Source organism: Eurosta solidaginis, chromosome X (assembly GCF_040869045.1).
Source record: "Eurosta solidaginis isolate ZX-2024a chromosome X, ASM4086904v1, whole genome shotgun sequence".
Taxonomy (NCBI): domain Eukaryota; kingdom Metazoa; phylum Arthropoda; class Insecta; order Diptera; family Tephritidae; genus Eurosta; species Eurosta solidaginis.
The window spans coordinates 97,222,045-97,235,703 of NC_090324.1; the positions used below are offsets into that span (position 1 = coordinate 97,222,045).

Consider the following 13,659-nt stretch of genomic DNA (forward strand, 5'->3'; position numbering starts at 1 on the left):
GATGCCAAATCCGATAAGCGTTATCATTGAAAATCAAAATAGCGCTGGTGGTGCTTTTATTACTAATGAACAGGGTTTATTACGACCATTGGTGACCACAAAATATGTAGTAGAAGATCAGGTAACTCCTCGCCACGTTACGTTAGGTATCGATAATCGAAATTAATGTTTTGTTTGGCAATTACATTGATCTTTCTTCTTTGCAGGTCGTCTTTGTATTACATACCTGCAACAGCTGATTTATTAAAAACAACAGCTTTGTCCATTACACTTACCGTCTCACCAATGGCACGCACGGTTGAGGGTGAATATGAGCCACCCATTATAAATTTGTTGAATTGGGTGCAATTAGATGTAATCGTTGCAAGGCTCAATAGCAACTTGCTGTCGTCGTTTCCAATGTCTAATGTGTAAAGTAACAAGAGATGGTAAAAAAAATCTTTCACTTTTACTTGTGTTCATTGATCCATATTTTTTCTCAACAGTGCCAACTGCATATTACCAACATTTGGGCCATACCGGACAGCGTGTCGATAAATATGAACGTCCTGAACTTGTATTGGGTACATGAGTAATTGTGTAAAAAATGCTTGGGTACCGATAGCTCTCATGGTAAACCTCAACTCATATCCAACATCAATGCCTCGCATTCAATTGTGGCACTGTACGCACTACATTGGGTTCACGTAGTATGGACAAGCATATTGTTGGTTCCAGTGGTAAGGCCACAATTTCAAATGATGGGGCAACCATTATGAAACTATTGGATATTGTGAATCCAGCCGTAAAACTCTAGTACACATCGCCAAATTTCAAAATGCTGAGGTAAGTTTTTTGTTATATTAGAATGTGTAGAATAAAAATGTTTCTCTTATCAGGTCGGCGATGGCACCACTTCAGTAGTATTTTAAGCATGTGAAATCTTAAAACAAGTTAAGCCAGATGTTGAGGAAGGCGTGCATGCACATATCATCATTAAAGCTATACGTAAAGCATTACAATTATGCATGCTAAAATATGACATGGCTGTACATGTCGAAGCGCCAATCAAAGGAGCAACAAAGGGCTTTATTGGAAAAATGATCTGCCACAGCAATGTCCTCCTATGTCCAAGAGTATCAGAAAATTGTTGATGCTGAATGGCGTATTCTGTAGAATAAACTAGATAAGTAAGGTGCCAATTTTTTTTGTGGGTACAACAACAACAACCACATGAAAATCGCCAGCTTCAACTGCAAATATCTCCGGACAGTGATAACATTTTTCTTTTCCGCCTTCGGATTATTGTTCTCGCGATTAATACGCGTCTTTTGATACCTCACTCGAAAATCTTAGCCCAACTTTAGGTGGGTACCGTAAACTGCACTACTACCGATATTAATTCAAGTGTTTTGGGTCAATGTGATTACTTTGAAGAACGTCAGGTTGGTGGTGAACGTTTCAACATTTTCCAAGGTTTGACATTAATAGTTTATTTATAGTTTTAGTTTTATAGTTTAGTTTTATAGCTTATAATTATTTAAAGGCTGCGTTAATGCTAGAACAAGTACGTTGATTTTACGTGGCAGTGTTGAACAATTTTTGGAAGAAACTGAACTTCGTTACATGATGCTATAATGCTTGTGCGGCGTACAATTAAACATGATTATGTTGTTGCTGGTAAGTCAAAATACAAATTGAAAAAAATGTCTAATCTTAGGGCCTCATTCTCTATTACGAAACGAACTTTCGATGCGGATCAGAGACGAATCGCTAGTGTATTTGCACTATGTTAAACAATGGCAACTTATCACTTGACAATTACTTTTGCCTTCCTGTTAGTTAGAAAGGTAAAGGCCGAACGAGGGTAGGGGGGATGGCCTGAAGGTTTAATGTGGCCACATAAACCGTTCCCGAGATGGTCGGGCTAGCACTTTAGTGGTGCTGTGTTACCGGAGCGTACCGGATCTGTATCCGGCTAAAGGACCATCACATCGATAACACTCCCCAAAGCCTTCGGGGAGCAACCTTATCGCTACAAAAACAATAACAACATTGTGTCCAAATCCCGAAAAAAAACTATAAAATTTGTGTCAGTGAAATGATAATTATTGCTTTTGGTTGTCAGTTTTGAGGCATCGTCATCGAGTTCCTTCTGAACGTATATGCCGGTTCTTTTGCAATCTTTTACATGCATAAAGTGCCGTAGAAACCTTCCTCACCCTCTCCTCCACATTGAGCTTCCATGACAGCTTACTGTCTAAGATCATTCCTAGATATTTTGTGCAAGGTTTCTCCCGTAAGGTCGCCCCTCCTAACTTAGGCCTGGTCCAATTAGGGACCTTGTACCTCTTTGTAAACAAGAAGATATGCAACGTCATCTGCGTAAACCGTAAGTTTTTCTGGTCCCTCGTAGAATCCCTTAAGCAGTTGGTTAACGACTAGCGTCCACAGCAGAGGTGATAGCACCCCTCCCTGCGGAGTGCCCCTGTCCACTAATTTCGTGGCCGCGTACAATCCCCATTGCGATGTAATCTTACTGCAGTTTAACATGCAGTCAATCCATCTGGGTAAGGCTGGATGTACTTTAACGTAATTAAGACCATCAATAATGGCCCATTTAGAAAGCCCCGGCAATGCTTAGAAGACTTCTAGAGCATATTCCTTATATTCCAGGGCTTTTTCTATGCTTATTGCCACCCTATGCAATGCGGTGTCTACTGACTTGCCTTCGGTGTACGCCTGTTGTATTGTGGAGAGCAGCTTTTCATCCACGTTGGACTTTATGTACACATCTATCAGCCTCTCAAAGGTTTTGAGCAGAAATGATGGTAAGCTATTGGGTCTATAATCTTTGGGATACACGTGACCGATCTTCCCCGCCTTTGGTAGGAAAGGTACACGAGCAGTTCTACAAGAGTGCGGTACATGATTCAGTTTATGCACCCATCGAATATTATTTTAAGCCATCCCACGACCGCCCTACTTGAAATTTGTAGCATGGCCGGACATGTACCATCCGAGCCCGGCGATTTCACCACCACTACGAGGTCCTCAGTAGTGTAATTAGGCAGCATATATGAATGCAGCTGTTTCCTTACCATTACTACAGCTCGCACCCGTCCTTCCGTTTGCGCATAGTAAACGCCAAATCCGCGCCCGCTAAGCCCAGAAGCTTTTCCTCCCGATGGAAGCCACGGCTCCTGGATCAGCGCGTTAGGAGGAGGAGTTCGCTCGACGCCACTTTACTGTGTTGGAGGTTTATCTGTAGGACTCGCAGCACCAATGGGCTGCTTGTCCCCCTCCAGCACCTTCATCGTGACGTCGTCGTCCTCCCCTAGCCCTTTTGGTTTATAGTGTTCGAAACTCCCTTCAACCTCTTGTACCTGTTGTGCCGGGTGTTCCTCTGTGCGACTCACAGCACCATCTGGCTGTTGGTCCCCTTCTAACACATTCGGAGTGACGTGGGCTACCTCCACCTGTCTTTTTTCCCTGAGGCTTTTGAGGTCCTTTTCGACTTCGCCAACGTCCAGCGTGTTAGGACTTTAATACCTTCTTTTCCTGAGTCGCATATAAATTTTGCCTGTACCTAAGGACATTTTTCCAAGCTGCGCGTACAATATATCCCCCGCCTGGTTGTTTATTTGGAAGATGTATAATTGACCTTCCTCCGTAGGCCGAGATACAGTAAGTACCTTCCAATCCTGTGTCGGTATGTTCGGATTCTGATTCTGCAAAAGTCGCAGTGTATCCTCCGACTTCATCACGCATGGTATCCATACCTTAACTTTTGGTACCTTGGGGATTTGCGCTTTATCCACCATCTCAAAACACGCGTTCGTGCATGCCTTTGGTGGTTTGGAACCACTTCCTCCAGCCACCGCAAGCTCGCGATGTTGTCGCACGCTATCATCTTCATACCATTATACCATCCCCCCAACCAGAGGTTGGAAGGAGCTTAGTTGGTTATTCCCGAATCATCTTAAGCATTAAGCTAATAAGCTCCTTTTCTACAGATCTCCACCTTTCACTAGTCATCTGTTCGAAAGGACTGCTACGATCAACCAGCGCCACAGTCAGTGACTGCTTTGCCACATCACTCATCTTCTCGGGAAAAGCCGGCGTCTTAGTGTTATTTCCCTTTGGCACCTCCGAGAAAGCCGGAGTCTTAGCTCCCTTTAGCACCTCCGAGAAAGTCGGAGTCTTAGCGTTATCTCCCTTTGGCTTACCTCCTACTTCCATAGTTGGAACTTCCCTCTGACTCGCAGCCTTCGAGGTAGTTGCTACCTCGCTTTTGGGGCCCATCTGTCATACAGCTTTGGGCATACTTGTCTTGTCTATGGGACTGCCCTGCGTCGCGGCTCTGGGACTGGGCCCTTTCTGCCTCTTGAAAGCAGGCTTGTCGCCTTTCGCCGAACGTTGCCTTTTCATTCTGCCATTCGACGCTTCTTCCTCCTCATACCGGTTGCAGAACCGAGGGTTTCTCGCAGCAAACCTTTTGAACTGCCTTCGACCTACTTCTACCGCCTAATGAGCCCATGCCAAGCGCTCGATCTCCTCTTCTGTTGGGTCCACCACTGCTCCCAAGGGTTGTACAATTCTTAGTACTGCACGGTACTTCGAGAGTGCTCTTTACTCCGTACCCTTCTCCACTCTTCTACTCCTTTTTCATTTGTGTGCTACTCCAACACGGAGTTCATTGAATCAGCACTACTCTCGCTCCCCGAGTCCGACGCATCGCTTAATACGTATTTGTCGTCCTTGGCTTGCGGCTCAGTCCTCTTCTTATCATCGTCCTTATGAAAATTAGGTAATGAGTCGTTCATCTTTGTCGTACGACCACCAGCCCGACAAGGCGGGCTCAGCGGTCCTGTATTATATACGGGGAAAGAACCGTCAGCCACAGCAGCGCCCCTTACTGTGGTAAGGCCATCAATTCTTCCCGAGGTGGTCCGGTATCGGGAAGGCTCCGTTCGAATACAGCCGAATTTATCCCCTGGCTACAAATCGTCCAATAGGCACGGTCCGCATAACACCCTGGATTAGGGGGTTGGCAGTTCTTGGTCACCGACATCCCGCCGCCCTCCTATGAGGCGAAACGGCGTAGATGCCAGTCCTAAACAGCTCCTCCTCATAGTCGGGCGCTATGGAGATCGGCTAAGCCCTCACACCAACGACGATTTTCGTTACAATTGCTAGTGCATGCTCTCCAAGATGTAGATCCTGATCGAAAGTCACACCCAAAATTTTAGGGTGTAAGACAGTCGGTAGGGTAATGCCATATGGTCGACGTTTGGCGCGGTCATGTTTTAAATAAGGTCACCGATGATTTGGTGACAATATCAGGTTTCGCGAGGCGACAAAACTGGAGAGATTGGGGAGATAGCTGTTTATTTTATTACAAAGCTCATCGATGTAGGAAACAATAGCATAGGCGTAGAAGCAATAGTGACTCCTGGTAGTAAAGGTAGCTATTGATATGTAGAAGTTAAGCAGAAGTTTGAGTATGATTTTTTTAAGTTATAGCAAAAAAAGCGTTTTTTTTTATTTTATTAAATTTTATAAAATGTTTCTTCCTCTACAGTTCTATTTCGGTATTGGATGGTAAATATGGCTTTCGCATTTTCTCCATCAATAACTATGAAAAGGTGGAAGAAATCTATGAGTGTAAATCTCACATATTATCTTGGTCGAGCGTTTCTTCAATAGCTCTCTAGTGGTGATGGTGACGGCAGAGAAACCCAACTGTTTATATATAAATGTTACACTTCAAAAAGAATCAAAACATCTGCCATTGCGTCTACGGCTCAAATACCCACAGTATATGAATGAATCGATTGCACCTAATTGTCTGCCTAGCGGATAGAATACATATTCATCAAATCAAAAATATTGCACCAAACGAACTGGGTCTGAATACTGAAACAGTACACATATTCAAAATCGATGAGGAGGCAGTGATGGTGGTATAGGGTGAGTTGTTGAATAACATACGAAAACCACTTTAACCCATCTATATATTTGCATTACAGCCAAAGCTTTACAAACAGCAAAAATTTCTGTCGCCAAGCAATTGGAAAAGGCAGTGAATTATTCATCACACTGTGCGGATGGTGTAAAGTTAGAAACTGCTATTGTAACAGCTGCCACCGACAGGAAAAGATTTCAATTGGAAAATAAAAACCAATTAAGAGAATTTATTTATTATTAGAGTATTTACTTTTCTTTATATCAACAGTATTAATTTAAGTTGCAATATCATGTACATATATAATAAGGGACGTGATACGATTGCTATCGGAATTAGTTTTGAAACCAATCAATACTCCTGCTAAGGGTTGAAGAATTATTGCTTGAATGATTAGATTTAGAACAATAATAAGTCTGACTCAATTACAATTCGTACATTTTTAAGTTCATCAATTACGACAGCAATCGGATTCCACGACACCTTTGAATATTCTTGATCTGAAAAAAGAGTAAACCTAATCTGAATTTCTACTAAGCTTTAAGTTGTAGATTATTTAAATAATTGGAGTTTTTTCTGAAGCTTAAAATTATTTTCTGTTCGCTTGGAAAAGATTTCAATTGGAAAATAAAAACCAATAAGGCGAGTTTATTTATTATTAAAATTCTTACTTTTCTTTTTTATCAACTGTATTAATTTAAGTTACAATTTCATATACATATATAATAAGGTATGCCGTGATACGATTGCAATCAATACTCCTGCTAAGGGTTGCGGAATTATTGCTTGAATGATTAGATTTAGAACAATAATAATTCTGACTCAATTACTAGTCCTACATTTTTAAATTCATATTTTACTTTATTACTTTAAAATTCAATTACGACAGCAATCGGATTCCACGACACCTTTGAATATTCTTGATCTGAAAAAAAGAGTAAATCGAATCTGTTGTTGAGTAAATTGATTCAAATAATTGGAGTTTTTTCTAAAGCTTAAAATTATTTTCTGCTCTCTTAGAAAAGATTTCAATTGGAAAACAGAAACCAATTAAGCGAGTTTATTTATTATTAAAGTATTTACTTCTTTTTTATATAAACTGTATTAATATAAGTTCCAATTTCATGTACATATATAATAATAATGAAAATAATAAATATTGAAAATTAAATTTTTTTAATGGTAATTTCCGATCAGTTTTATTAATTTATATGTAGTTTTTCAGCTTTACTGACCTATTAGGGTCAAGTGCAAATAAAATGTGATTTATTCCACCATTTAGCCCAACGTTTCGATAATTATCCTTATCTTCTTCAGGGGCGGTCTATATTTGTTTATAACAAAATACAAAAGACAAAAACAACATTAGAAATAAAATTACAAGATCTAAATTACATAGTTTCAAACAAAGTTTTGCACAATTATAAATTTGAATTTTACATGAAATATTACTTCACAAACAATTATTTATATTCACTCACATTGGTATTTAAAAAACGATTTTATTATTACTTTACAAAAAAATTAAATGCTACCATCACTATATGGTAAACTTGTCAAACTAAAACTAATTATCTGTGTCATAGGCATAATAAGTAAGTCGCGGCTATGTCTTGTGTATCTTCTTTCTTGTTCATTGCCTTTTCTCTGTTTTGCATTATTCTTAGGCTCTCGAGTGTGTACCTTGTTCTTTCTCTCGTCTCTTTGTCTATTATTTTTGTTGTTGTGAAATCTACTGTATGTTTGTTGTTTACCGCGTGTTGTGATAACGCCGTGCTGTATTTTTCTTTGTTGATATCGGCTTGATGCTCTGCAAGTCGTGTGTTTAGCGCCCTCTTCGTAGTGCCAATATATATTTTGTTGCAATGTTCAGTTTCATTTCCTTTGCACTCTATTTGGTATACCACGTTACTTTGTTGTTGTATGTCGATCGGGCTTTTTGTTTTTGTAAAGAATGTTGATAGAGTGTGGTTAGATTTGTAAGCCAGTGTTACTTTTGGGTTTTTTGTTATGTGTTGTGCTAGATTTTCTGAGAGCCTGGGAATATAGCTCGTACTAAAATATTGTTTTGGCTCATTCGGCGACTCTTTCGTTGTGGTTTGTGTGGGAATATTTATTAATTCTTGTTGTTTACGGTCAATTAGATTACATATTAATTTATTGGGATAATTGTTACTTCTTAGCGTCATTTTGATTTTTTCTATATTAGCGTTATGAAAACATTGATTGCTGATGGTCAGTACTTTATGTATGAAATTTTTGGCGGTATTTAATTTATACTTAAAGGGTTGTGATGAAAAGAAATTTATTAGGCGACCAGGCGATGTAGGTTTTGTGTACCAGTCAAGTATAATTTTATTGTTAGCTCTATATATGCGGGAGTCTAAGAAGGGGATGTTGTTGTTTTTTTCCATTTCATTGGTAAATTGCAGTCTATTGTGGTATTTGTTCAGTGTACTTAAGATAATTTCCGTGTCGCTTCGTTTTATTATTGCAAATACGTCGTCTACGTATTTGACAAGAAATTTGATACCAGTGTTTTGTTGTTGGTTCAGCTCAGAGTACATATTGTGTATAAGGTCGTCCATCACAATGTCCGCTATGGTGGGGGAAAGTGGGTTACCCATCGGCATTCCAAATGTTTGTTGGTAAATATTGTTATTGTACATGAAATAGTTATTTTCTTTTAAGCAGAACTCTAATATGGTTAAAAATTTGTTTTTCGGTATGTTTGTGTGTTGTTGGACTTTTTCCCATTTTTTTATGACTATCTTTATTGCTAAAGCCGTCGGTATGTTGGTGAAGAGCGAGACGACATCGAACGATACTAACACATCATCATTGCATACATTTACATCAGCTAATCTATTTTCAAGTCAAATGAATTTTTAATGTTGTAGTCTTCTGATATTAGTGGCGTCAAGATTTTTCCTAAATATATGGACAATTCATAACATGGAACATTTATAGAAGACGAAATTGGACGTAAGGGGCATTCGGGTTTGTGGATTTTGGGTAAACCATAAAATCTCGGTGCGGTTGCTGCCGAGCTTGCGAGCTGTTGTTTTTCTCTGTAGTTTATGTACTTTCCTTTGTATAATTCGTTTACAATGCTATTGTTTTTCTTTTGCAGTTTTGTTGTGGGATCGACTCTGACGACTTTGTATGTGTTCTTGTCGCCTAGCAGTTGGTTCATTTTCTCCATATAGTCTGTCTTGTATAGCGCAACAGTTCTATTTCCTTTATCCGCATCCGTAATAACTATGTTGTCTCTGTGTAAATGTAAAAATGTTCTAGTTTTGTTGTATGTCTCTATGATAAATTTTTCGGCTGAGTTTTGTTTTATATTACTTTTGAACTGTAAGATTCTGTGGCTAACTTGGCTTCTCGCGACTTCTTTATCTTTTTCGTTATCTATAGTTTGAATTACTTGTTCTATTTCTGCAATTGTATGTATGGGTGAAAAATTAGTATTTGTTGTAGGTAGTGTGAATTTTCGTCCCAGGGATAGTAGCCACATCACATCTTCGGGAAATTCGATGTTGGTTTTGTTCACAAACCAATTGCTGTTTATGTTGATTCCTAGTTTTCTTATTTTTTCGTATTTAAGTTTTTTCATTTTCGCTTCTAGTGTTGCTTCTTTCTCTTTTGTTATCTTCGTACTCAGAATTTTTTGTTTGGTGATGAACTGGTCAAATTCCTGGTCGCCTAATGCATATTTTAATTGTTGTTGTGCGTGAAAAATTAGATCTTTTGTTGTTTTGATGTTGATGTTGGTTTGTGTAAGTTCTATGTTTAATATTTTCGAGAGAAATTTCTGTTTGGTCTTTTCAATTTTTGTTTTTACTCTTTCGGACGTTGTTTGTATTTTTATGTATTTTACAGTATTCGTCAAGTGGTTTGGTGTTAGTTCGTATCTCTTGCATTCTAATAAGAATTTTAGCTGCTCAGTTAGCTTCGCATATTTGATTTTTTGTTTACTATAGTGTTTGAGTGTCATACAGATATGATCACCGTATTTGAATTTCATGTGTTTGTAGAAGTGTTTCATTTTTCCCCTTTCTTTGTTGCTTTTGTTGTTGGTTGCTATAAACTTTGTTTTTACCGGTAGGCTTTCCGGGAGTAACTATTTAATGGTAATTTCCGATCAGTTTTATTAATTTATATGTAGTTTTTCAGCTTTACTGATCTATTAGGGTCAAGTGCAAATAAAATGTGATATATTCCACCATTTAGCCCAACGTTTCGATAATTATCCTTATCTTCTTCAGGGGCGGTCTATATTTGTTTATAACAAAATACAAAAGACAAAAACGACATTAGAAATAAAATTACAAGATCTAAATTACATAGTTTCAAACAAAGTTTTTTTTTGGTTCATATTTTATTCTCGTGGCTGCTACAGGTAAAGTAAATCGGCAGGTAAAATTCAAGTTATATGGCGGTTATATAAACGGTAAAACCGCAGTAAAATTGATTGTCAAATGACTCGAAAATGTAGAGGAAAAAACCGAAAATTTGACGAGCATTGTGACGTGTGTGAGCAGCACAGTACTATGCCCACATCCTATAAGTGGGAGCGGAATCACATAAATAGGTACGAAATGGGAAAAATGTGTAAAAAGTTACCGACGCCTGAACAAACGTGACCAAAATTTAATAAGGGGCGTGACCGCACAATGACGGTCAAATGACTAGTCAAATGACGTGGAGCGGTTTTGCAGGGAGCTTATGCCTATACGATACTCACCTTTTTTCCTGTATCGTGAGTGTGAAATACTGACAAACATGCACCAAAACGTCTAATCACAACAACAATATTCCAAAGTACCAAAAGTACTGCCACAAAATAACCGATCTCGGCAGGTAATCGTTTACGTAGAACCTTTTATTTTCGTTCAAACTATTAAAAAAAAAAACAACAACAAACTGAAAAAATAGCGCAGAAAATATTCGCGTACTCAGTTACTATATTTCTCTACTCAAAAATTTATTTCCTGTTTAAGTTCTTCAGAAAATTTTCAAAATTGACTGATTTGGTCAGTATCGCCTCCTAATGTTAGTTGGGTGGGCTCGGCAATGCAATACTTTAAAATTATCGCAGTATACGTTACGTTGCGAAAATACTGAAATATTGGTAGATTTTGGGCCTCGGTGGTAGTAGTAGTAGAAAATGAAAATGGGCCAGAAATGTTAGTAAACCTACCAATGCGGTAAAGTCCGTGCACTGACTGTCCATATACTTATGCCAACGTATGTACATATATATGCCGAGTTTAAATGTACATTATATTAGGGATGCATAAAAAGATGCAAACGGGTACCCAAAAACCCGAGTCTGAGGAATCGGTATCGGAGCCAAATACCCTTCGGGAACCGTGCCTTTTGATAAAGGCCATCAATAAAACAGGACTACAAGAGTACTTGGGAAAAGTTGAACAAATAAGCGGAGGGAAATACCGACAAATAAAAAATTATACATTTTATAAATCTCTCCCCTCTTCCAAAACGAACATATTTTTCTTTATTGGCATACAATTTTGCAGTCCAGACATTTTTTTTGCGGCGGGCAGGAAAGTTGCTGGTTTTTAGCACCAACAACACAAATAACAGCGACTCAAAAGAACCCACGCTATACACTTTCTACCCGGTTCGGTACCAGAATGTGCGAACCGAAAATCGTAAATGCTCATTCTTCTGCAGCACAAGTGTGCCCGTGGCTAACTAAAACGCTACCGGGTGACACGAAATAAACAGAATAGGGCACTAAAGACCCAGGCATATAACGTGCGTGGAAAGAGGCCATGCACATGATGTGCGCCAAATATGAATATTTATACTGCTAGAGATGTTTGCGCTACTAAAATTTCCCAAATCTCAACAATACAATTAGGGACCATTCGCCCCTGCACTTCGACAAGGACCCGACCTACTCAAACCCATTGCATTCCTTTAAGAAAAATGGGTCGTTTTGCCGCTTTGAAACGGAATGCCGCCGCGCACGCAGTGCGTTATTCATCTGAATGCCGAGTGTGTCTTGGGAGACACCCTATCCGCTTGTGCCCAATCTTTCTGGCAAAAAAGCCAGAAGAGCGCCTCTACGTCGCGATACGCGGAAGCTACTGCGGAAATTGTCTGGCCCCTGATCACCGCTCGAACGCGTGCCCAAGCCAAGGGCGATGTAAACGGTGCGGCGAGAAGCACCACATGATGCTACACATCGCCTCGATCGACGAGGAGGAGCAGCTACTCCGAGAAGCCCGCTCCAAGCCATGGAGCGTCCAAGTGGAAGAGGAGCTAGACTCACCCCGAGAGCGGATAGACGACTCGATTTCTTTATATGCGTCGGACGCTGGAACGGAGACTGGACCTCTTCGTCCACCCCGAAACCACGATGCCAGCCGGACCGGAGCGGAGACGCGGTCTCTTCGCCCGACCACACCACCAACAGCCAAGTCATTTCGACCTCGATTGCAGCATGAGATGAAGCGGCTCCAACAAGGGACAGCGGCAGCATACCGCCATACATATAACGGCCGAGCGGAGACCCGGTCTCTTCGCCGGCAAACCAGGAACCCCCAACGGAGACGATATTCGCGCGACCGCAGAGCGGAGACAAGGCCTCTTCGCCTGCAACAACGGCATCACACCCATCATCAGCCGCAGGACCGCCGCAACGAATCCGGATCGTTACAACTCACCACAGTGTCCGCCTTCCGGGCAGGGCTCCTAGCCCCGCATTCAGCTGCCACCGCCACCATAATACCGACGGTAGCGATCACCCCCACCGCGGTCGTGAAAATAGAAGCAGGGGGGCGGCTACACCTCGTTCGCGCCTTAATCGATGGATGCTCCCCCACCACAGTGATTGCGGATGAGCTCGCCCAGGAGCTCCAACTTCCTACCAGCAACATTGGCGGGCAAGCAGGATGTCTGCTGCGTATCCGAGGAAGACACGGACAGAACAAAAGGATTGCGATCCATGCTGCGGTCTTATCCAATTTTCGGCGCATGACACCCACGACCAGCATCGACAGCGCTATCGCAGCCCCGTACGCACATCTCCGTCTGGCGGATCCGCAGTTCCATGCTCCGCGCCGATCCGCCTCATCCTAGGAACAGATGAATATGCGGAGATAATATTACCAGGGATTCTGCCCACCACGTTTGGCCCTTTGCTGGCTCAGAGTACCATCTTCGGTTGGGTACTCTCGGGCACAACCAAGGCCCAACATCAAAATGTTCGGTAACGACCGAAACAAATGCATTTTTTTTATACTTTGTTATTTTTATTGAATTTTTGGTGTACACAGTTGCAAAAGACTTGCATTGTGAATTTGTACCAGCGAAAAATCGTTCGATTCCTCCATTGCCATACCTACGTGTCAAATAATAGCTGACAGGGAGAACGGCAGTCGCGAATGGCCAGATAAGGGAATAAAGGTTTGTTTTTCTTTTGCTCGCCGTTATTAAATTGAAGTGCAATGAATTGTACATTTGTTTCAAATCAGCTTTCTTTTAAATTTGTATACCGAAAATCAGACTACATATTAATATTCATTTCTAAAATGAAGTTTATAGATTAAATTCAAGCCACCAGCTATGCAGGCATTTTAAAATATATAAATAAAGCAATATACCCGTCGTCTACAAAAATGTTTGAAAACCACTGGTGAGCTAATGATTTAGGTAATCGAACAACGATTGAACAG

General features: G+C 40.5%; 1 long non-coding RNA gene across 1 annotated transcript; it reads left to right on the plus strand.

The window, feature by feature from the left end:
• The first annotated feature begins 1,624 nt into the window (after positions 1-1,624).
• Positions 1,625-6,988, plus strand: LOC137234654 (uncharacterized). The gene is made up of 3 exons (XR_010947855.1): positions 1,625-1,659; positions 5,564-5,952; positions 6,012-6,988. It is a non-coding gene; the product is annotated as an uncharacterized lncRNA (long non-coding RNA).
• The last annotated feature ends 6,671 nt before the right edge of the window (positions 6,989-13,659 follow it).